Source organism: Pipra filicauda, unplaced genomic scaffold, assembly GCF_003945595.2.
Source record: "Pipra filicauda isolate LSUMZ 115617 unplaced genomic scaffold, ASM394559v2 scaffold1_size10287979_pilon, whole genome shotgun sequence".
In the NCBI taxonomy this organism is placed as follows: domain Eukaryota; kingdom Metazoa; phylum Chordata; class Aves; order Passeriformes; family Pipridae; genus Pipra; species Pipra filicauda.
Genome location: NW_024104310.1, coordinates 699,012 through 723,705, shown reverse-complemented (window position 1 = coordinate 723,705; position 24,694 = coordinate 699,012). Strand labels below are relative to the sequence as shown.

Here is a 24,694-nt window from a genome sequence, read left to right as displayed (position 1 = left end):
TTTTCAGCTTTTCTAAGACTAGCTCTGAATATCCATTTTAGTAGAATGCAAGTGATAGACCATTTCACTGATCCCATTTAACATTTTTTTCTCTCTAGTATATTTTAGTTGGCCTGTGGTATTCTATCACTTCTTTAACTAGAGTAACCTCACATAATGTGCTAACTCTAGCAAAATACTGATTTGTATAAAAATAGCCTTACCTTGAATTGATGAATGCAAGGTTATACAAGTTGTTAAGCGTGGGACAATTATTCTACCACAGGATCATCGGTGGCCACATGTGCTTCACATAAGTGAATGGTAAGATATAAATTCATTGTGTTAAGAAAAAGTCTCTAATGAGCACTTAAAATTTTAATACCTGAACTGAAAATGTGCATCGCACACATATCAGCTAAGGACAAAACTGTTTAACTTGATATCAAGGAACTCTTCAAAAGAAGAGGAAAGTGAGAACATGTGAAATAATTGGCTAATTCCCTGACAAATTTCAATACATAACTACGAAAGGAAAGAAGAAGGTACCCCTCCCCTCAAACTTCTGGTACTGTAACATGCCTTTGTGAATAGTAACTTGGCCACACAACCTCTCAGGGAGTTTGCCTTTGGGAGATTCATCATGTAATGGAGAGGAAGGGAGAAGGTATGTGTGAAAAATCAGAAGGAGCACAAAAGATGTGATGATTCAACAAAACTAAACTTGCAGTTTTGCCTGTTTACAATGGGACTCTGTTCTTTAACTGATCACAATCTGTGCAGCAAGCAAACATATGGGCTGGGGGCGAGGGGGGCATTGCTTGGCATCTACTGACTAATTTGATATATAGCACATTTTTCCTATCTTCTCAATATCTATGATGCTGAAAATTATTTGAAAATTAATGAGGGGAAAACTGACCCATTTTTTTTCTTGCAAAGCATGCAGTTCACTGCACCTGACTGGGGGGAAGGAAAGTATGAAATAATTGCAAAATTCTTAAAAGCACATTTTCAACTTGGTAATCAGAAAGGAATGTTATTAATCAATTACAATTACTGCTAGGATGCACTAACGTTACAGGAAAAAAAAAAAAAACCAACAAGAGGAAAGACTTGGAAAGGGCAAAATCTTCTAAGCACATTTGTGAGTCATATTGACCAATGTCACTGCACTTAGAGCAGCTTCAAGTTGTGAAAACTGCCTGACCCATTTTGTCAGTCTGCATAAAATCTAGTTCAGCTCCAAAAGAGACAGAAGTTTGGAACTGAATTGGAGTTAAAATTTTGTAAAGAATATAGTTAGACAAATTTAATAAATACAAACATTTTAAATTGAAATTTTTGCACAAATTTATTTTCAAAATTCCAATTTTCTGACAGTTTCCCAAAGCTGATATCATCTTTTCATTACTTTAAGATATATTTTTTCCTAGTGCAATATCAGCAAAAACATTCCTGAAGTCTTGGTAAGGTCAAGACAGGTTTCTAACAATACTTAATCATGGCACTGGAAGTGCAATTTAAACTGGTGAAATTTGTTCATTGTCAGTACGTTAGCCTTGGAATTAAATGTGATGTTCAAAATACACATAGAATTTATGAGTAAAGGGCTATTCTTTAAAATTAAACATCTGTGTTCTTTCTAATATTTTGTTCTTCTATATATAAATATTTTCATAAAATAGTTTTTGATAGATGTACAGATGTATCATGGAAAGAAAAACTAGAGATGAAAAGGTATTAGAATCAGTTACTCTGTTAACATATCAGCATACTTTAAAAATATAACTATTTCTAGAATTTTGTGTATCTTGGATTAAAAAAAAACAATAACATACAATGAAAGAAAAGTATCATGTCCTACCTAAGTATTAGTAAACAGCAATTCAAAGCTTATTAATGGGAAGGTGTAGTGGGTTTCTGTGGCTGGGTTTTGGTAGCGGGGGGGCTACAGGGCTGGCTTGTGTTAGAAGCTGCTGGAAGCTTCCCTTGTCCCATGGAGTCAATGCCAGCCGGCTCCAGGATGGACTTCCTGCCACTGGCCAAGGCTGAGCCAGTCAGGAGCAATAGTAACACCTCTGGGATAATATATTTAAGAACAGAAGATTGTTGCGCAGAAGAAATTCCAACTAGGAAAGAGTGGAGTGAGAACATGGGAACAACAACATAGACACCAAGGTCAGTGCAGAAGGAGGGGCAGGAGGTGCTCCAGGCACCAGAGCTGTGGCCCTGCAGCCTGTGGTGCAGCCCATGGTGGGGCAGCTGTGCCCCTGCAGCCCATGGGGGACCACTGAGGTGCAGAGACCCCTCTGCAGCCCATGGAGGAGCCCATGGTGGAGCAGGTGGATGCAGGAAGGAGGCTGTGACCTCGTGGAAGGCCCAGGATGGAGCAGGGTCTTGCCAGAGGCCTGCGGCCTGTGGAGAGGGAAGCCCACACTGGAGCAGGTTTTTCCTGGGTAGGACTTGTGGCCCCTGTGGGGGACCCACGTCAGTACAGCTCATCAGTGAAGGACTGCACCCTTGGAGTGACTCACAGGACAGCAGTTTGGGAAGAGCTGCTGCCCAAGGGATGGACTCACTCTGGAGAGGTCCATCAAGGACTGTCTCCCGTGGGAGAGACCCCGTGGGAGCAGGGGAAGGACTCCTCTCCCTGAGCAGCAGCAGAAACAACAACTGACCATAACCCCCATTCCCCATCCCCCTGCACTGCTGGGAGGGAGGAGGGAGAACATGGAAGGAAGGAGGGGTGGGGGGAAGGTGTTTTTAAGACTGTTTTATTTCTCACTCTTTGGCTCTTATCTTGTTAGTAATAAATATAAGTATTATCCTCACTTTGAGTCTAGTTTTGCCCGTGAAGGTAATCAGTCACTGAACCTCTCCCAGCTCTTACCTCTGCTCATGAATTCTTAGCTGTTTTTTTCTCTCCCCTCTGTCCAGTTGCAGAGGGGAGAGTGAGAGAGTAGCTTTAGTGGGTACCTGGTATCTGACCAGGGTCAACCCACTACAGAAGGCATTAATGCCAGTCAACCTATGTCATATTCTTTGACAAGTACAACTGCTAGTGTCCACATATAATCCTTCCACTATTTTCAATAAAGCACACTCCTTAGGTAGAAGGATTTGGTAAGGTTTTATCATACAACTGTTGATCTGATCTCCAGCTCACAGCTTCTTTCATAAATCTTTTATATTATTCCTTGTTAGAGTGTTTAAGAGCCACCCTAAATAGTTCCTTTCTCACCCAAAGTTTTAAATATGTATAGATTGTTATATACACCTGCATCTGTTGGCTGAAATAAACAAGAAAAGAATATATTAATTCTGATTGCAAAATTTTGTGAGTTTTAGTCATTTTAACAATAGTGAAAGCACAAACAGTAGCATCCGCTAGAGAATATTGTGAGTGGCAACACATGTCAAAGAGGAGAGAAGTGTGGCAAAAATCTTAGCAGTGCAGAGTTACATTTTTACATAATCGTCTCACTTTGTTAAGTTAAAATCTTTGAGTCTTAATGACAGTTCTTGATATTCACTTTTGTTACTGAATGCTGCCTTTTTTTTTTTTAGGTGCCATAAAACTCTAGGTTTCCAGCTCCAATTATTTAATTACGAGGTCTATCATATGACAGATATAATTTTGTGGAAGTAGATTACATTCAATTATTCAGGCAATGTCTACTCATTATAATCTTGAAAATGCAGATAGAAAGTCCTTACAAATTTGTAATAGTGTGCTTTAGAAAAGCAGCCTGCTAAGCTCTTCACTACTGTCCGCATGAGTTCAGGGGTGTTGCACTGTGTCACTTGCACCTGAGGTGAATTGTATCCTTTTAGGCAGGGACCAACAACTTTTACACCTACAGAGCATGGAGAAGGCACACGACTGTTTAAAAAGAAAGAGGAAAACAAACAAAAAGACACCGTATCTAGCTGTAACTAAGTTAGGTGTCCAGATATCCTGAACACAGTTCTCGAAAGTTTTTTTTTGTCAGAGGACAGGGAAAAGAAGAACCCATCATTCCATCACTGAAGGTACTTATTTCACACTGAAATCAGTTACCCAGTTGTCAATACCTGGTAAATCAGGACAGGACTGTTTCTTTCCTTCTTCTCCCCACTCTATTTAGACACAGGAACAGACAGGATGGACTCTTGCAAAGCTTGCTCACTATGCCTGAAAGAAACTACAGGACCCACGTGCAGTGTGGACACGGTGAGGAGCTGACCCCATGGGATGAGCTGCAGGCTCACCTTGCTGTACTCAAAGGCACCTCTTCCTCCACACTTTTGGGCAGACCTTTTGGGGCAGGTTTTCCAAAGCAAGTAAACTGGTAAATGTTGTAATGCTGACAAATGCTAGCAAAATAAAACACAGAAAAACAACCTCTGGATTTTTGTTAAAACATCAGTTCAAATAGAAAATTTGAACTGTGCAAGTGTAGCTGCCACTCACAAGCCATGGAGCCTCCATTCCTATCTTCATTTTTCTTCTGAAATGCTTGTGCATGATATGATTCCACCCAAACTCATGGCCGTCACCTTTAATGGGATAAAAAACCTTAAGAAAAACAGAGGTGGCAAGAACTGCTTTCAGTGACTGAGAATGAACACAAAAATATGTCTGGCAACATGCCAGAATTGCTTGTGCCTGAGTGGAACTGGAGGAAAGCCAAAAAATGTGGCAGTTTTGCTCTGAATGCCAATATTATCACACAGCTCTCATCATGACTTTGTAAAAGATGAAGCCATACCCATGGGAGAAAAGACGTCATCCAGTGGTACAAATGCCATGATTTTGTCCATTTTCCTTAGCAAAAGTTAGAAAGCAGAAACTACTGTTTTGACTGTGCATGGGTTTTAAAAACAATGCCAAAATCTTTCTCACTAGGATTGTATCTCAGCTATTTCTTACAAAATCTCTGTCCTGCAACATGTCCACTGGCCCCAACTTTGACAAATGCAGTTAGGCCAACTTGTCAGTGCTGAGCTATTTAGCCAGTCACCTGTATTCAGCTCTCATTTTTGGCTCAACACTTTAAAATTGGATAAAGTGATCTTCTAGTTCATAGTTTGTGTGCTCAGCATGTTCCAGGATGGACTGTCAGCTCTAAATCTTGATAAAACTATTACTGGTAAATCCTCAGAAGAACAAATAATACTTTTTCCCACTGCTTTTTTATATTCATGCATTTCTGATAGCAAATACTCTCTTCATCACAGTTCAAGGTGCCATTCCTAAGGGAATCAGTAGAAGCTGAACCCAAACAACTGAAGGTAGAATTGCTCCAAATTGCCTTAGTCTCAAATTGAACCAGATTTACCTATCATTTATGTGACACAGTCAGGTGTCCCTATTTCCTAGCCCTGCAATCAGAAAACTATTGACCAGAAACAAAATAGGTTTCACTTCATATTACTGAAATGAAAAACCCCTGTAGTAAAGGGGGGAGGGGGTTTGGATTTTTTTTGGGGGGGAGGGTTGTATATTTCAGATGATTGACCGAAGTAAGAATCTTGAATTCAAAAATGAGGAGATTAGGCATGGAGGTGCCAAGTAACCTGTGAGAATTAACTATCTTTCAGCTTTCCACAAACTTTTTTTTTCAATAGTGAGTTGTAATGCATTTAGGCTTTTGTTTACAGAATCAGTAACTCTTTAGAAGACTTCGATACCTGGGGTTCTTTCCTTCCATGGACGATGTGTACCTAAGTATATGCATGCAGTACTGGTTTGCTACTTTTCACTCTATAGAAAAGCACCTTGTGGAGATCACCCCAGTTTCCATTGATTTGTTTGCTTGTTTATTTTAAAGCTCATGAGAAAGTAATTCCCAGGCACATGAATTTTGTATGGTCAAAGGTAGGTGAGATGAATCCCATGATGACTCTATTTCCCATAATGAAACCAAAAACTTTCTCCACTTTTTCTTTCCATTATGTCTTTCTATCAACAAGTAAGGCACAGTCCCTAAATTTGAAACTATGTGGTAGTCGGTGTAATAAGACTCAACTTCAATATGTGTTTTTCATACTGCGTAACAATTAGAAAAAAAAATAGGGAAAAATAATCTAAACCAAAATGAATAAAGATAACAGAAATAAATCTTACAGCTTAAGACAATAATTTTTACGTGTCACTGATCCGTGCCTATTGCAGTGCACTACCCTTGGTGCAGAAACCTTTTTCACAAATCTTAACATGGAGACGTTGCAGACTGTTATTCTCCTCTACACTGTAAGTTAGTCCTATCATGATCTAGTAGTTACCTAGGAAACAGATTTAGGAAGGACGTATTGGTGATTGTATGTGGTCTGATTTGGATTTTTGATTTTAGGGTGAGTTTTTTTCACATTTTCAGAGGTTGACACTATATTTATATTGCTAAATGTCAAAGAATTTGCAAAATTCTTCTAGGCTTTCATATTAGTTTGCATCTATAATACTATACTACAATTGAAAAGCCATAATAAGAGAAGAAGATTTTTTTAAAGACTCTGAATAAACTGTATAACCATGTGCAGATATTGAGCAGCTCATTAACAACACTGACAATGGCACTTATATATTCTCTCCATGAATATTCATGATATCACAAACTTTCTTACAGCTTTGGCTGATCTATTAATAAAAAACAGGCATTCCTATTATAAAAACTCAGGTGATAAGAGATATCTTGTGTTTAGCTTTCCATCTGTGTCACATTAAACTCTGGTGATTTCAGCATATCTCTTTAGACTGCAATGAATAAGATCTTCTCAAAGAAATTCACACATTACCTTGAGCAATGTGAGTTGATATAGAAATAATTCCCACATTACATGATTCAGAGAAACTAAAATTCTTATGCTATAACAGGTTATTATGACAGTTAATAAGATGTTGAACATGAAAATTTCGTGGGAGAAATGCATATCTTTTAGATATTAAAGAGTGCATGTATTACATCTGTTATTGCTTTTAAAAATCTAAAACCATATATTAATTATTCAAAGTTTTGTAGTCAAAGAAATAGAAGATATGTTAGCATTAGGAAAAGTAAAGTATGATATCTTTTGCATTTCAAGTAAAGTTTTGAGTACTTAATAATTACTCAGTTCACAAAAAACATTTTCTTTATAAAATTTCTTTACTCTGCTTGGTTATCTACTTTCATGAACTCCCTGTCTGCACCCAGCATGGTTAATGTGTCTGTAATGCATTAAGACATCAGGCTAAGTAGCACAGTTGCTATAATTTAAATTCAGTAAAATCCTAAAATAGCTTCCTAAAAATGCTGGTGAAACAAAGCAGAAAGGCCAAAAAAGTGTATTGCCATATGTTGAAAAACCTGTACATAGCTTTTATTTACTTTATCACTTGCCAATAATATGACTGTGCAAAATGTATGGTAATAAAAATATGTAATTCAAGACTCATTATCACTATTTGGAATTTTAAATATTGCAAGAAGTTACTGCTGTGCAGGACTGGGAGGTCACCCAAAAATATTGGCAATTTACCGCTTCCTCCCTTTTTTACCATTTATCTTGAAATTTGGTAGACCACACAGATGTAGTGGCCATCGTTATGGTTTTACTTCCATTTTTCTCCTCAATATTGGCTTTTTATAAGTTTACATAAACAGTTTTGAATAAAAATTTCCAAGTATAATGTCTATATGATATTATTTCATTTTCTTAAAATGTTCTAAGATATTTGTAGTGGTTTTGGACCTTTGTGATGAAATGTTTGGACTTACTCAAAACTATAAATTTAGGGACTGTACATTTATTTTGGTCCGCAAGTCTCAGGTGAGATGTGAAACAATCTCATATTATGAAAAGAAAGTCAGTTCAATGCTTATGTAAGTTAAAACTATTTAAATTAATGAAACAAAGAACTTCCTTAATACAATCTTTGGTATACTTTTGTTAAGAACTGAAAATGAACGGTGCTTATTTTATTTTTATATAGTATATTTTGGTTTTAATTTAACAATAATCTCCAGGGCTTAGTTCTATTATACCTTTGGTTATCCTCTGGATTTACCCTTAGATGTCCACAGTAGAAGAATCTGTGAATCATATTCCCCTGTAATATATAATGGATAAATTTCTTTCACAAAAAATAGCTGATATGTTTCTTCCATAATAAACTGTTACGACGATTTCACATTTCGTGCCTCCAATTCCCTTAAAAGCACCAAGAAAATTACATGCAAAGAAAGTACAAACAAAACTAGTGTGAGTGAAAGATCAAGAGGTGGAATGTAAAGCATATAAAGGCCAGGAAAAGAATTACCCTTCTTTTCAGTACAGGATTAACTTGGTGTTACTCCATATACTCTTCCTTTTAGATATAAACTTTGGTAATTTAAGGTTTATTATCTAGTATCACCATACATATATAGGACAATGAACACACCTAAGAACTTTTTTTTATTTTTTTTTTTTATTTTGAATTATTTATTTACCATTTTAAAAAGTTGAATCCTTTTGCATTTGCAGTTGTACATGTTGCTGTGCATGTGAACTACACCCGCTAGGAAAATCAGCTGTGTGAGGTTTGGTTGGGTTTTTTGAGTTAAAAGGAAAGATTTTTGGATCAGAGTACACTGTTTATCACTTTTATGGAAAGACAGAGCCCCTCCTAAAAGCTTTAGCTTGGCTCCAACATTCCACAGGCAGCAGGGCTAGGCAAGGCACGCCTTGTCCCAGCCACTCCTCTTTGTCCTTCCCAGGACAGTGTTCCACAAGGATGGACACACAAAGTCACAGACACCATCTGTGTGTCTTACTGACGTGTCTCAAGTAGTAGTTTTGTCTGGCCAGCTAAATCTAGCAAAAATTTTGTTCACTGTAATCTCATGCCAGAGAATCTCCTCCTATAACCAAAACCACTAAAAGAGCAGCAGGGTTGTGTCTAGTGGCATTAAGAAAAACATTATTGGTTTTTTGAGGACTTAATTCCATCCATCAGATAATTTTGAAATTATTTCCATTTTTCAGTCTGAAATTTCTTTTAAATGAAAGACAGCACGTCATTTTCACTTCTCCATTCATCTCCCTCTGCCATCCTCTTCTCTGTACCCCTTCCCCTACTAATTCATACAAAGAAATGGATTTAGACCTAAAGGTCAAAAGGGTAAGTACTGGATATATCAGAATTAAATTTAGCTGCTGCTGTCTTTCCCTTGCAGAGGAGAGTAATGGTATTGTACATTAAATTAAGCTGTTGGCTTTTGGGCTTTGTTTTACAATGTTTTATCTTTTAAAGGAAAAAATCAAATAAAATGATGATTTAGCACATGTAAACATATACTTTAGACAATAATTAAAATATGCCCTTTAATATAATGACTGTACACAAGAATAATTTTTATTCTCTGCTTTTTATTACTAGGAAAATCAATTATTCAGAAAAATAACATTAATTACAATTAGAAATACTACACTTGAAGTTTTAGTTCATTACTGCAGTCTTCCAAAAATGTAATAATGGATTGGACTGCATTTATTCCAGAATTACACTTTTTAACAAAACTCCAATCTGATTTTCTGTTAACAATGTCTTTAACAATATAAGGAAGACTACAGAGTAGAATACATTCTGTGAGATAAGAAAGTTATTTGCTCAGGTGTATGAGTGGAAAATAACCCAACATATGAATTGACTGCAGTATTTCTGTGAGTCAGCTTTGCAAAAGGGATTGCTACTAAAAAAATGCTTTCTTCTTTTTACAGGTAACACATAATGGAAAGAAATCAACAGTTGCATCTGCTGAAAATCAGATCACATCAAATACACCACCCTTCTAATGTCTTCAGAAAAGATACTCTAAATGACCATTTACAGTTCTGGGAAGAAGATAGTTCCTGATCTCATCTGTGCCTTACATTGGACCTTTAACAATGGTACTGAAGAGTGACATTAAGTGCTATGGAATTCATAAACTTGATGTTACTTACTCTTTGAAAGACCTTTAAGTATAGACAGTTTTCTTGCTGCCTTGTAGAACATTAGGAAACTTATCTGATTAGCAGTGTGAGAGAAAAAAATAGCTATTTCATAAGATTTCTGGATATCCAATAAAATGCATTAGAAAACTTTTTTTTTAATATTTCATTATTTTTTGGAATGGGAAGAAAAAACTCTCCAACCTGTTTTTCTTCCTCTTTACTTCCTGACACAGCAACTGCTGTAAAAAATGTAAAAATGTAAAAATGAGAAGTTCAGCTGAGTGAATACATCTAATTACTACGAAACCTGTGAGAAATGGCACAAACACTTTCTATCACCCTTTCTGAGAGATATAAGAAATGTAGATGTATTGTCTTTCTGAGAACACTGAAAGGCAAAAAACTTTCATCCCTGCTGATGCCACCTCTAGGTACCTTTAATTCCTTGAGAAAACTCTTCCTCTCACAGGTGACAACTGTTCTAGAACAATCTTTTTTTGTTCTTGGCTAATTAAAACTCTCTTGGGAGTTGACCTAACTAGTATTTTGTTCTTTTCTACTTTTACTTTTCCTTAGTAAAATGTCCTGGGTTTCAGTTATGATAGGCAAAGTTCAAGAGTTGACTGTATTGCTCTCCTCTATGTATGTATAGAAACATACATAATGTTTCTATAATGTTTTTAGTGAGTTACTGGTATGATTGCTGTTGCATTCTGCTGTAACATTTTCACCAAGTTCTCAGTTGGTTTTTTTTAAATCAAATTTAGAAGGATTTAAGAGTGTCACTATGAGCAATCCAAAATATCCATCTAGCTTCTTCTTCCTGTCAGCAAGCTGAGTGTGATATTCACTCTTCATATTATCTGTGTACATAATAATTTATCTGTGTACATAATAAAATCTCCACATCTGTGGAGATTTTCAAGACCGATCTGCATCAATCACTAAGCAACCTCATCTGAATTCTCACTGACCCAGTTTGGAGCACCTCCTGGAGTCCCTGTCACCCCAATGACTCTGTGATGTTGTGATTTCCTGAGTGAGAGCAGGACCCTGCAACTTCTCTCCCTGTAGTCTTTCCTTATGTTCTGAATTAAAAAAGGGGCGGAGGGGGAAAGACACTGAAGAACTACAGAGCTTGATGCTTAACTAGTTCATCAGATTCATCCATAATCACAGTTCCACACTCCTAAGCTTTCAGTGACACTCAAAAATATTTTTTGCGAATAATGCTCACAACTTGGAGATTTGTAAAGATCAATGCTAACCTTGTTCTTCTCCTTCTTTTATCATTACTGTGAGACTTTCAGGATGTCTGTCCCTCCTTTCTTCCAGACTCAGGAAAAATATGTAAGTGAATACCTCTTTTTAATTTTCCATTCCTTCATTTCCTCTGTCAAATTAATTTCATTTGTCTGCTCATTAGTTCGAGATTTTTCTTATACTTATCTTGAATTTTCTTTTAACAGAAATTATTAAAAAAAAATGCACTTATGCTGTATAAAAACAACTACTTTAATAAGTTGTCACAGTTTCCAGTAGCAAGAAATAAATTTGTTGAATGTTTTTTGAAGCCACGGTCTGAAAGAACAGGTAAGTAAATACTAGATATCATAAGAATCAGGAACATATTACTCAGGTAAACTGAAAAATATCTAGCACAAACCTATCCATAACAATATGAAATACCACTTCAAACTTTAAAAAGGGCCTAAGACAGACTCTTTCTTAGGAATCTATCATTCAAAGTTTAATTAAGTCTTGATATCCTTAAATTTATCTAACATTATGACCCCTTGGGGAAATACGTGTGGTTTCATATCCTGACAAGGAATTCTAACAAATATCTCAAAAAAGCATATTGGAAAACTGTCTTCCCCAAAGGTATCTAATTTGTTTAGAACAAAAACGTGTAGGTATTTAATTCTTGTAGAATTATTATAATCTTATTCAGTACTGTTGTTCTCATCACAAAAGGATTTTTCAATAGGAAGAATCATGTACAGGTTATTGTGATACAGTTCATGAAGTTTCCTCTTTCTGCTATTGAAGCATTGAAGAAGTTCAGAACAGGACATTTTTTAACTGCACAAGATATTTTTGTTTGAATAACATCTTTTTTTCTCAAGAAGACACTGTGGATCCCATGTCCTTCCCATTGGTCAGCCAACACCTGCTGTTGCAGTAAAGGGCAGCCATAGGGTGCTTCACTGCTGTTGCTATTGTAATTTTTCCTGGTTTTCCTCTACTTGCTTTAATTTTTTTACACAGATGAGCAGAAATGTTGAAACAGCAGTCCATATACCTTTAGTTGTACTTGAATACTGGGAACAAAAGTGCTTTTCCAGCAAAATATTGAGACTGATGTTGCTCTTGCGTATTAGAAATAAAATTAAGATGAACTGGAAGTAAATTATTTCTTATGTTTTTCATGCTTTTCATTATTTTTCCCCTTTAATATCTCTTGACTATTCTTAATTTTATGTTTTATAAACTCTGAAGTTCAACGCAATTTGAGAGCATTTTCCTTATTTAGAATGCAGTCATGTATACCACCAAAAGAAGAAATCTGATGACAAAAATAAAGATGACTGTCTGAGATTTTATAATTGTTCTAATCAATTGGTTGCATTTATTTTCTCTGTTGGGTGGTAACACTTAGCTACTCCATTTTCTTCCTAACTTTTCATCTTCTAAGCATTACTGGAATCTTTTCTCTCCTTCCTTTCTGGCATATCTGCCATGTACAGTCATTTTCTAGAGCCTTTAGGCTCCATCTATATTGCACCTGACTGCTGAGTTTGGGAAACGGCTGAAATAGTGGAGCAAACCTTTTTTTTTTTTTTTTTTTTTTAAATTTGGGCAGAGAAAATTCTCAGGTGTTTTCCGTGGACATTCTCCTTCCCAGAGTTTGCAGCTGGCAAGACAGTGAAAGGAGTTGTTGAGTGCAATGATGCCTAAAGAAATCAATTACTTGCATCTATTACAGTCCACTATTAAATCTGAGAAACTCAGGCCATATCAAAACCAGATACATGTTGCTTTCCTGGAAACTCTGACTCTGTGACCAGTCCCACACTGTCACCTGTCCCAGTTCCTCATCAATTCTACCACCATACCAAAGACATGGCAAAAAGTTACCACTATTAGTAGCCGGTTCTACATGCATCACATGTCCTTCTAGTCACTTCAGCTTCCCTTGTCTATAGCTTGTATCTTTAACTTTTTTTTATTTGTCTGTCAGGGATTTGCTCCATCATGTCATTCACCATCTACATTCTAGAGGAAAAAGGATTACAGTAGCCAGGAGCACAGTTACTTTGAGACTCAGCCAGGATGCTCCATGGCGTATCATTAATATTTTACCATAGGGCTTCTCCTCTGGCCAGTAGCACCTTGTTCCTGCATATGCTCAGGTCATTCAGCTGTAGCTGACATTTGAATTGCAAACAGAGGATTCTTAATGTACTGCTAACAGAAAAAGCTTTAAATATCAGTTCAATTTAAAGAGGTAAGTTAACATTCCTAGACTGTGGCAAGGAGAGATGATGATTAGTCAGACAAAAGGACACATCTTTTCCTACCCTGTTATTTTGCTCTTCTATTAAGAGTGAGCAGAGGTAGCAAACTGTGCCTTAAAACTATCTGTATTTTTTTTCTACTGTTAAATAAAACCCACATTGAAAATGGCTCCAAGTACTGAAACATCATGGGTGATTCATCTCACAGGAACTATTAGAGAGAGAAAGTGTCTTTCTTTGTGAGTCCATTTAATGTTTTTCCTATATTATTATTTATTAGCATTTCATAGACACACATAATATTAACTCAAAATATTTAATACTGTCATAAATCTAAATCACAAAAGTTGAAGTTACCCTCTCACTTTTTGTTATACATTTTTTTGCCATAAATCTTTATCATTTTTTCCAAACATAGAAAGAATATTCCATTACATTTCTCTGAAACAGAAAAAGGTTGTGGTGCTATGACTATGTCTATGATTTCATCCATGGTACTAGTCCTACTGCCTCAATTAAGTGAAAGTACTTGCTCCGTTGGAAGCTCTTAATTCAGTTTGGATACTGATTAAAGGCTTTTTGCTCTCAGGGGAAAAATTATTTGGTGGCTGAATTGCTTAGTTGTAGTACACTGCTGCAAGCTGATTCTGCATATTTCTATTTGTTCCTATTGACATTATTTTCCAACAGGTGATCTCTGTGTTCACGGTTCATTTGCACTTTATGCCCCAGAGACTGTTTTCTTGAAGAGGCATTTTGTAAAAATACCGAAAATGAATTAAACCCACTGCTCTACTGTACTCTGGATTGTGTATTCTGATAAAAGCACTTATGGGCATGGACTCTTTTTTTCCTGACAATTAATTCCTGGATTCTGATTCCTATGTCTTCTCTGATGTTTGTGGTCCTCTACAAACGTGATGTATCCTTTGGGTTTGGGTTTTTGCTGGGTTTTGTAGGTGCTTGGTCTTTTTATTTTGGTTTTTGGTTTTGTTTTTGGTTTTGGGGTTTTTTTTTCTTTTTACAGTATATAATGTTATTTTGGTTTCAGATCTGCCCTATACCTTCACTAGTCACTTGAGACATAACACAAGAATGAATTACTCTGAACTGCCTTTCTGTCTCCTGACAGGTCTGCTTGAAAAGCAGCTTGCCTGAAGCTGAATTCATTGCTATTCCACTTATCTCCAAGTCAGCGAGGGACAGTTTTACAAATCTCTAACATAAGGCACTAAATAGAATTCAACAGCAACACTGATTTTCTTCTTTGTATTTGGCCTGGCCAAATGAATGTAGGCTAACAGACTGCAAGCACAGAGAACACATTTGGGGTGTTCTCTTGAAATTTTAACTTTATTAAAATCAGTCACCTATGAGACAAACAGTAATATCATGAACAACCACCTCTCCCTGATTTATTTATCTTTCCTTGTATAGGCCTCAAAATACAACCTTGGGGTGAAACATTATGAAAGTTGATTGCATTTACTGATGTGTGAGAGACATATTAGTCTTTCTTTTTTTGACCATTATGTCTCTAATACATTACTGCTAATAAATATTACTTAAATGAATATGCAATTAGCTTATGACCACTAAAAGACATTCAATTTTTGAAAGGCAGAGTGCTTCCCTGAACTTTTCAGTGCACAGGAATGGTATTAAATTTTCGTAATTACAACATTGTTGGTCGTAGTTGACTACCGCTCATGGCTTGGCTCCCATCTATATACTTATGTGAACAGAAGCCAAGTTTTTAAAAGATATATCTACGTTAGTAAACTACATGGAACCAGGGTCTCAGTGGCACAATCATCTACACAACCATACAGTCGGGATGGTCCCTACTGTCGGTCATCCGCTGCCCCAAACTGTGAGCAAGGGCCAAGTCAGTACTTGAGCTAAACACCTTGACGCTAGACGACCATTCCCTTGCAGCAGTTTGAGTGTGGTCACCCCCTGATCGTTGAGAAATTTAGCTTAAGTTTTCACATGTGAGTTCTGCCACATGCCCTCAGAGCCAGAGAAGGTTGCCTGCTGAAGAAATAATTGTGGTAATGAGACGGTATCCCAGTCCTGCCCCAATCCATGGCACAGTTTTCAAGACTATGTCTGTGTCAGTGCACAGAAAGGAGCTAGAAGTGGTTCTGTGGCTGGGTGTGCTTTGTCCATGCTGGAAACACTGCTGGGTCCTTGAACTGTGCTGTCATTGAACAGCAGGGTCAGAGATTAGAGACTTGTTCAAAGGGTGCTATCACATGACAGCATTCATGACTCTTCTGTTAGACCTCCAGCCTTTAAAGACATTGTTGCCCAAATAACATGGCAGCTGAAATCTGACCTCAGACTCATGAGGACTTTGAGATTCACCACAAACAGAAGAACCTTGTTCAGAGCATTTTATAAGCAGATGAAGTGCACTGAAATGCTGTGGATATCATAAAATCATAGAATCTGTTGAGATGGAAGGAATCCACCGGGTTCATTGAGTCCAACTTCTGCTCCATGCAGGACACCCCAAGAATCACACCATGTGCCTGAGAGTGGTGTTCAAATGCTTCTTGAACATGAACACTCAGAAGCTGCCATTGTTCTCAACCTCCTATATGGGACACAAAAATTATGGGGAAAAATTTCAAAACAGAGTCAGGAGCAGGCTAAATCCAACCTTTTTTCTAGATTCATTTTCCTTTCCCCCCCCCCCCCTTTCGTGTCATTTTTCAGAGAAAATTTGGCAGTTAAGAGTGGAAATAACTCTCCATTAAAACCAATGAGAAGTTCTTTGTAAAATTCGGGGGCTAACATTAACAAAAGGGGCTGAAGTCAAAATGCAAATCTTAGGACTGTTTGAAACTGTGATACTTTCTGGCATTGTAACAGAATAAGAATCTGATTACTGCAAGTTGCAATACTAATCCTTTATGTAATTTAACAATTACTAATGCACAGTAAGTTTTTCTGTTATTTTCTTTTTAGTTTCATCAAAAAGACCAGATCAAGTGCAAACTGCTATTATAGGGATTTTTAATCAAATACAATTATATAATTAATGATACAATACTAAGCCATGACATTCCAATTACCATTGATAAACATTTCTTCAGGGATCTCTAGCTTTTCATAGTGAAGACTGGTAGAGAATGGATTCCTATTAGGCAGCTCAGAGCCCCTTGGGCTCTGTCGTAGACAAATAGAATTTCACATGCTTGTACTGCTCTTGTCTTATCCTAACAGTCCCCTTCCTAGTCATATTAAATAAGTTGGACTTATTCTGTGAGGGCAACTAAAAATTCTGAATGAATACTGTAACCAGCAAATGTAAAGGTTGAAGTGCAGCAGTGTTATACATTGTGTTTTCCTCTATATCAGCAAATTTCAGGGTAGGAAATTTCACTGTAGTTAAACTTCATACTCTTAGAAATTATACTGAATACTCTTTTGATCAGATACTCCAGGAAATGAATGAAATTGCTTTTAAGCAGTCAATAGCCAGTGTTCACACAGCTTGAAAATGAACTACAAGATTTGAAACTTGCTTTGTAATAAGTATGTTAGAAATAATATGTCCCTTCCTCTCAAGTAAATTCTTCTAAAATAAAAAAAGATGCATATTTCACATGCAGGAGCTTTAAAGAGACAAGGAAAGGCAGAGATGGAAATTGAAATGAGGAATAAAAGAAAAATTATCTAAAAGTAACTGACTCTTCCCAAATAAAAAAATACCACAAAACACCGCAAAAGATGTTGACAAAAACTAAAGTTGGAAATCATAGAATTCTAGAATTATTTGGGTTGAAAGATACCTTAAAGAACATTTAATTCCAACTTCCTGCCATGGGCAGGGTCACTTTCCACTAGATCAGGTTGTTCAAACCCCTATCCAACCTGAACACCAGGGACTGGGCATCCACAACTTCTCAGGCAACCTGTTCCAGCACCTCAGCACTCTCATTATCTTTTTGTGGCACATCTGTCATAGTTCCTGAATGGCATGGTTTCCAGTGATCCTACTAGGGTGATTAAGGAAGAGAATGGGGAAACTTCTCCAGGGAAAGTGAAAGAGAAATATTTTGTAGAGCTATAGGTGTTGAGAGAGGAGTTGACTCTGTTTCTTCTGTAAACATTCTTGGGCTTAATACAGGGCACAGTTATTCAGGTAACAAAGAAGGAAGGGTGCCTAGCAGCACATCTTTATCACTTAAAATGCTGAACAGCTCTTACTACATGTACTGCTAATGAGAGGGGGACTACAGTCTCATTAACGTTCTCCAAGAAGTCTCCTTACTCCTGCTAAGGATACAAAGTCACCAAGAATGAAACCACATGACCAAGCAATAAAATCCTTGGGGTAGGGTATGTATGTGGGGGGAATGATATGTATAAATCTATATATTTCATCGTAAATTAACCTCTGGAACTATTCTTGGAGTGTATTACCCCTAACTACTTCCTGCCTCTTACCTCATTCCATGCTGTGTTGTAGCCAGTTTGCTATATGTATGTGCTAGTAACCATATAAGCCGTTATCTCATCTCAGTTCTTTAGGGAAAGAAGTGGAGGAAAGTGAAGCAATTGAGTGAGTTTGGGGGTTTATTGTTTGCTTTTGGTTTTTTGGGGTTTTTGTTGTTGTTGTTTCTTTGTTTTGATTTGGTTTATTGCTTACCTATTGTTCAGTCTTCTCTTGAGATGAAGAATTGGGCTTTGATGTACATTGCTAAACTTGGAAAAATAGTTATTCCATACAAGGATGGAATATGTAACTTCTTAACCCACAGCTTTTCAGCCCACAATGGCTTAGCTGAGTTATTCTAATTTAGTCCAAAAGGCATTTGCTCCCCCTGCTACTGATTCTATTGTACAAATTATTCCAATTACAGAGCCACAGTGTCTTTATGAAGCTGGCTTCAATTTTTACAGCCAAAATGATGTGTAAAAAAATTGCAAAATCAAATATATACTGTGCCTATTGATTGTGTATCTACAATGAGTCATAAAACTTAATCGCTATCATGAAACCTCTTCACAGAATTACTACTTCAAAACTCTGAATGAACAAACTGGTTCTTATACAAATATCAAACATATATGTGTGCATTTTTTTCAGGAAGAAATGATATGATTTCTATTAAACCTATAGTGAAATTAATTTATTTTTTTAAAATATAATACATCAGTACACCAATTGACACTTAATGGAAGTTATTGACAAAAGCACTACTTGCTCACAAAGGTCTGGATTTGCAACAGGCACTAGTATTGACTACATCACCAGATACAGAGCTGTGTAATCAACAACCAAAAGAGTTTGTGTGAATCTTGGTGTCTGTATCTATTGACAAAGATTAATATTGATATCTACAGAAAAATATGTCTCTCAACTAATGTGAGTACTCCCATAAAGTTCCTTTTGATTTTTTGAAAATTTGAAGTCTGCTTAAATTCTGAAAAATAAAATGATTTTATGGAAATTGTTCTGAAAAAACTTGATGACATTTTCTGGCCTTTTATGCATTTTAATTTAACCAGATTCTGTCCAATCTACAATTTCTTTTAGGTAATAAAATTGACTTGTTCTGCAAATATCACTTCTTTTTTATTGCTAAGAATGTGAATAGTTTAGACTCAATATTCACTGCTACCTCTTGCAGTCAGTTTTCTGGAAGGATACAAATGTAATTATGGTTTTTTTTGTTTGATTCTTGCTCAAGACAACTAAACACTTCTTGACTGAGGAAAGGATGTGGAGGTAAGCAATATTGTTCAATGTTGAATGTTGGTATCAGTACTAAACATCTATAAATACATTGCTAAATTAAATTCTCCTTTATTAATTAATGTGTTTTTTAAAAACAAATCATGCTGTTTTAAATGCTGCTGTTTTTAAAACATGTTGTTTTGAAAGCAGAACAACTCTACATTAGGTTAACCTCATGATAGGACTTATCTTGCATATCTCAATGGCATGTGATATAAACTGTCTTGAAAATTCCTCCTTCTTGTTGCACCAAAGAACAGAAAGGCATGTGGCTAAACAACCATGAATTCTGCTTTTCTTCGTAGAGAGTCTACGTGCAAAACAATACAATTTCAGCTCAAATTTAACATAAGAAATATTTTTCTATTAATCTTATTTACCATTTCAAGATTGTGTAATGCAAACAAGCTGTGTCAAACAGGCTGTGCAACTGAGACGTCCAGTTCTCAAGGCCTGAATAAAAGAAGAATGAAAGACCAATAGTGTCTTAAAGGTATCTCTGTTATTCAAAATTGCCATAATTTATTTTTATTTATTTTCTTGGAGGATATATTCCATCGATGATTGAAATGCTCTATAATAGCAGTGGGAGATCTGATACTACAGCACACATATAGTCCATGGAAATAATATGTTTCCTCACCTTCCCAGTGACCACCATCAAATCACTCCAGAGGAAAGCAGCAGAGGCCCTGAAATCTGCAGTTTAAAAACCCTGCCTCTAGGCAGTTATGTCTTAATCCCAGGCAGACATGGTCAGTTACATTTTGCCAAATTTTGACATGAGCAGTGTAGACAATCTATGTCTGGGTTCATCATCCAGATTTTCTTTCTAGTCAGAGGAGACAAACAGGCATTTCTAGAGCACAGGGCATCACACCTATTTAAAGTACCTATTTGTCCATGTTAGAGATAGAAGTAAACGAGGCAGTGAGTTTATATGTGGCTATTCCCACTATAGACATCCAGAGGTTGGTGAAATACAGTTTAATATCAGAGACCAGTTTAAACCCCAAAATAAGTAATTGTAGTTTCCCAAGCTCTCTCATCCATAATGGAGAATTAGTAAGCATTGCAAGCCATTTTGTGTAATATGTTGGTACATTAACATCACTGCTAAAGCTCTTTGAAGGTTAATTTCAGTTTAACAGTATAATCCTTGAAAAACCTTCACTTATTATCTAGAGTACTGGAGAAATGGGTCAGTGAGGTTGTTTGTGGAGCAGAAGCTGACGCAAACAGAAAGACAATCTTATCAGCACCTGAGTATAAAATAACCACCCACTGGAGCTCGTCCATACATGATGCACTGCAGGAATTCAGCAGGTGATTGATAAGGGGAGTACACCAGAAATGTAAGCAGGCTGCATATAAAAAGAATGTAAACAATACAGCATTCCTCCCTGCACTCACCACCACGGAAATGATAACAACCCTCTCTCTGTTGACATATTTTGCAGCTCAGCCTTGCCTCTCCTGTGCACATAGACACTGTACTGGCTACGGATCCTCTCCAAATCCACTGCCCTTCCAGAAGGGAAAAGAATCATAATGCTCCCGCAGCACCGCAATGCACCAGCATAAAGAAAATACTGGATCTGTTGGCCATCCAGAAATACCGACTGGGGACAGAGCTGATGATCCACACAGACCAAAACATCTACACATTTTCTCATTCTTGTATACAATCCCGATAACAGCTTAAAGCTCTCAGTTCCCACCTTGTGTGTTAATAGAAGCAAATAAAAATGAGATTCCAAAGCAAATGTGTAGAAGTAGCTCCTTTTGGGCAGGTCCCTTAACATCCTGCTGTCTGGATCCTCCTGCAAGCCTTGAGGAGATAGAAAGGGGCAACATGCCAAGGCTGCAGATAGGAAGTGGAATCAATGTTGTTGGACAAAACCGACTTTTCAGTAGAGTATGCTATAGAATATAATTTCTAAAATATCTATTTGGTATTACAAAACTAAGACTGAGTAGGAATATGTTGAGAAGTGACTTGGGTCCTCTTTCTTTTTATATTGAAAAAGTCATAACTGTTCAGTCTTCAATTTATGAGAGCAGTTTGATTATTTGAAATATTTGCACATTCATTTGATTTAGTACATTAGAAGAAATGGAAACTTCAATAACATCAATGTACTCTTAAAGAGTCACATTCCACATGCCTTTGTCTCCTGTTACTGAGAACTACACTGAAAAATTACAGTGAATGCTGAAACACATGGATTTCTGAAGCCTGGTCATACCCTAAATTAATACTGCTGCTTTCATCCTGCTTATTTTGTAAAATGACCCTGTTGTTTCTATTCAGTTGCTTTATGTGAGATTCTTGATCATTTCTGTCAATCAAGCTCTGCATGCATCAGATGACCATTTCATATGACCCTGCTCAGAGAACAAGGACCTCTCAAACAGTGCTCCAAGTTGTTTTAAATAGATTCCTACATTCTGCTATTTATCAACAACCAGACTTAGCAAAACATTTGACCTCTGAAAACCTTTGACCAATTTTTTCAAAGAAGCTTGAATTTATTCATTATTCATGTTCATTCTTCCTTCTGCATATGGATGATAATGTATAGATATGCAAAGTCCAAAAAAGACTAAAAATGGTGTCTTGAGCAGACAACCCTTCTGTGTGTGTGTTTGCTCACTTTGAAAAAGTATAATGAGGTTCTTAAACCTGAACTTCTGTACTTTCATATAAGCAAAGAGAATGTGAATCACACTAAAGTGAGAGAAAAAGGCACTGCAGAATACATTGCCAGAACCATGTGCTACACAGAAGTCCTAAACAGAAGTCAACTGTTACAGGTGAACTGTAACTCTTGGTATGCAATCCTTCACTGGGATATGTCTCAAAGGACTCAAAGGTGGCTAATACAATGCCAAATTTCAAGAAGTATTTTTGGAAAATCTGAAGAAATGTTAATCTATTATTCTTACAGCTATGCCACACAAGTCAGGCAATATGTGGGATATATTAGGGAAGAGCAAGCATGAATTTTCTATAGGTTAGTTATGCCTGAACAAACATACTACAGTTCTTTGGTGATATTAGCAGTGATGTGGATAATGGAGAGTTGGTTCATAAAATCTACCTGAATCTCCAAAAGGCGTTTGGAAATTCAACTTGTTGAAGGTTTTTCTGAGTGAAAAGTAAATGGTCATGAAGAAGGTGTTTCCAAGGTAAACGCTTGGTCAAAAAATGGAAAACGCAAGATATGGTACGTTGTCAGTATTGACAAAGGAGTGAAGTGAGCAATAGCTTACCTCAGGGATCTGTGCTGTTAACTTATCCATAAATTATCTAGAAATGGGAATAGCTGAAGTAACAAAATCTGATGGGAATCCTTTGAAGTTGAAATTGTTCAAAGCTGAAAAAAATGCACACTTACTGTACAGCAGCATTTCATAAGAAAATAGGCAAGTCCTGACTGTACTTGATACACAATAAAAATAATACGGAATGTGAAGCTTAGGGTAGATAAATGTGAAGTAATAGAACTGAGAGAAGTGATCCTTATTTTATTTATGTAACAATGGTTTACCAGTACTAATCTAGAGTGAGTTTTAGCCCCAAATCCTGTGGAAATCATTGCCTCGGGACTCAGTGCAGTCAAAAAGGAAAGAAAATGTTAAACACTGTTGGAAAGTTATACAGAACAAACCAGGAAATTATAGAGAACAAACGAGAAAACATCATTTTCATAGTATAATCTAATGTTCATCAAGCAAAATCAAGGGGAAAAAAGGTACTTCAACATTTTCTTGTAAAGCATTAATAATAATAACAACAGCAATACCTCTTTAAAGTTATCTTCGTATATTAAGGCCATCTGAAAGATCGCCAGTTCCTACGGTGTTATGATAGGTGTTGATAGTCTTCTCTAATTAAAATAAACACTTGTTTCCAGTCTTTAGAAAATGAATTTTGTAACTAATAATAAATTCTCAAGTTGTTACCCAATTATACACAAATGGAAATTCAGTTTTGTCTCCTAATTCGTTTTTTTTACTTTGTTTTTGTGTTTTTTTTTTCTTTGTATGTATGTGGTTTTCTCTTTTCCTCCCCCCCTGCTACTTTTTCCTTCCTGGATGCAACACAATAAGAGATGTAGCAACTGGAGCTTTGAAACTATGACATACAAAATGATTGCAAATGCATTAGCATCAGAAATTCTTTAAGACCAATTAATGGGAAAATTCACTAAAAGCTCCATTATCTCTTTAAAAGAGCTTTACTCACTTATGTCATGCAGCTCATAAATAACAGAGATCTGAAAGGAAATCCCTTTGTAAATTGTTCTTCAGACTTTATAAGAGAAGATGCCAGTCATGAAGCTATTTAAACATAAGTTTATGTTCTGAATAAAAGCACGACAGAATGAATCATGATCTTGTTTTGGAAATTTCTGTGGGTGGAAATGAAAGACTTTGGCCAGATTGGTTATGTTACAGACACACAAGGGAATTGAAGAGATCTGAGTTAAACAAGGAGGTGTAAAACACGGTTTATCGGTGATGTGAAGATTCAGTTAAAGTCAGACACATTGGACAAAATAGAAAATGGGGGTCATAAGTACATATAAAGTCACATAGATAAATGAAAAAATCAGAAGGAATGCAATTAGACTAATAATCTATTCTTACTTAGCAGTTAGTCAAGAAAATACATAATATATTAAACCGGCTGGGTTACAAGTCAAGAAGTGTGAGGCCAGCCTGGTAAAATTGTACCTGCAGAGTGACAGGTGAGGCATCACTGCAGGCATGAGTGAGCATTTGGGAACTCAGTCTTCTCCAGCAAACAGGCTCACTGATTTTTTTGGCATTTGATGTCAATTTTAATTACTCTGATTAAGAGTTATAATTTCTATAAGGCCCAAACTGACTCTCATTGCATTTGAGAGATAGGGGGAAGTGGTCTGAAATTTGTGTCACGTTTTTTGGTTATTTTGTCCCAGTATAATCTTAAACAGCCTTAAACCATTTTTGTGAACTTCTATCTGGTAATGCTTACTATTAACTATCAAAATCGTATAACAAGAGCTAAACTAAGGAAACAATCTGTGATTGATCTTATTTAATGCAATTTCTCACAGTGTCCATGCCAGATAGACAAGAAGCCTTACCAAGAACAGCTGCAGAATAATCAGATACAACAAACCCTATCAGGAATGTGTTAATGTGTTGTGATGGCAAACTGCAGTATCTTTTTTTTTCCCACCTTCATAATGTGAAATTATAACTTACGTTTTCTGTAGGTGCTACTGCACTTTTAAAGATCACAATTCATATGCCAGAGAACAAGACACAGAACCTTTCCCACCACTGGTCTCCTTTATCAGGGTTATACACAAAATCCTGTGTGTATATGTTAAGTGTAAATGTAGATATTTAGGAGGTGCTTTCACTGAAATATGGGTTATATGTGGTAATCAATATGGCTTCAGTGTCCGAATTACACCCTAGCTGTGTTTTCACTTCCTGT

General features: G+C 36.5%; 1 long non-coding RNA gene across 1 annotated transcript; it reads left to right on the top strand.

The window, feature by feature from the left end:
- Positions 1-1,963: 1,963 nt before the first annotated feature.
- On the top strand, positions 1,964-23,593 carry LOC120323151. The gene is made up of 5 exons (XR_005563340.1): positions 1,964-2,160; positions 9,706-9,876; positions 11,224-11,271; positions 19,151-19,188; positions 20,658-23,593. It is a non-coding gene; the product is annotated as an uncharacterized LOC120323151 (long non-coding RNA).
- Positions 23,594-24,694: the final 1,101 nt, after the last annotated feature.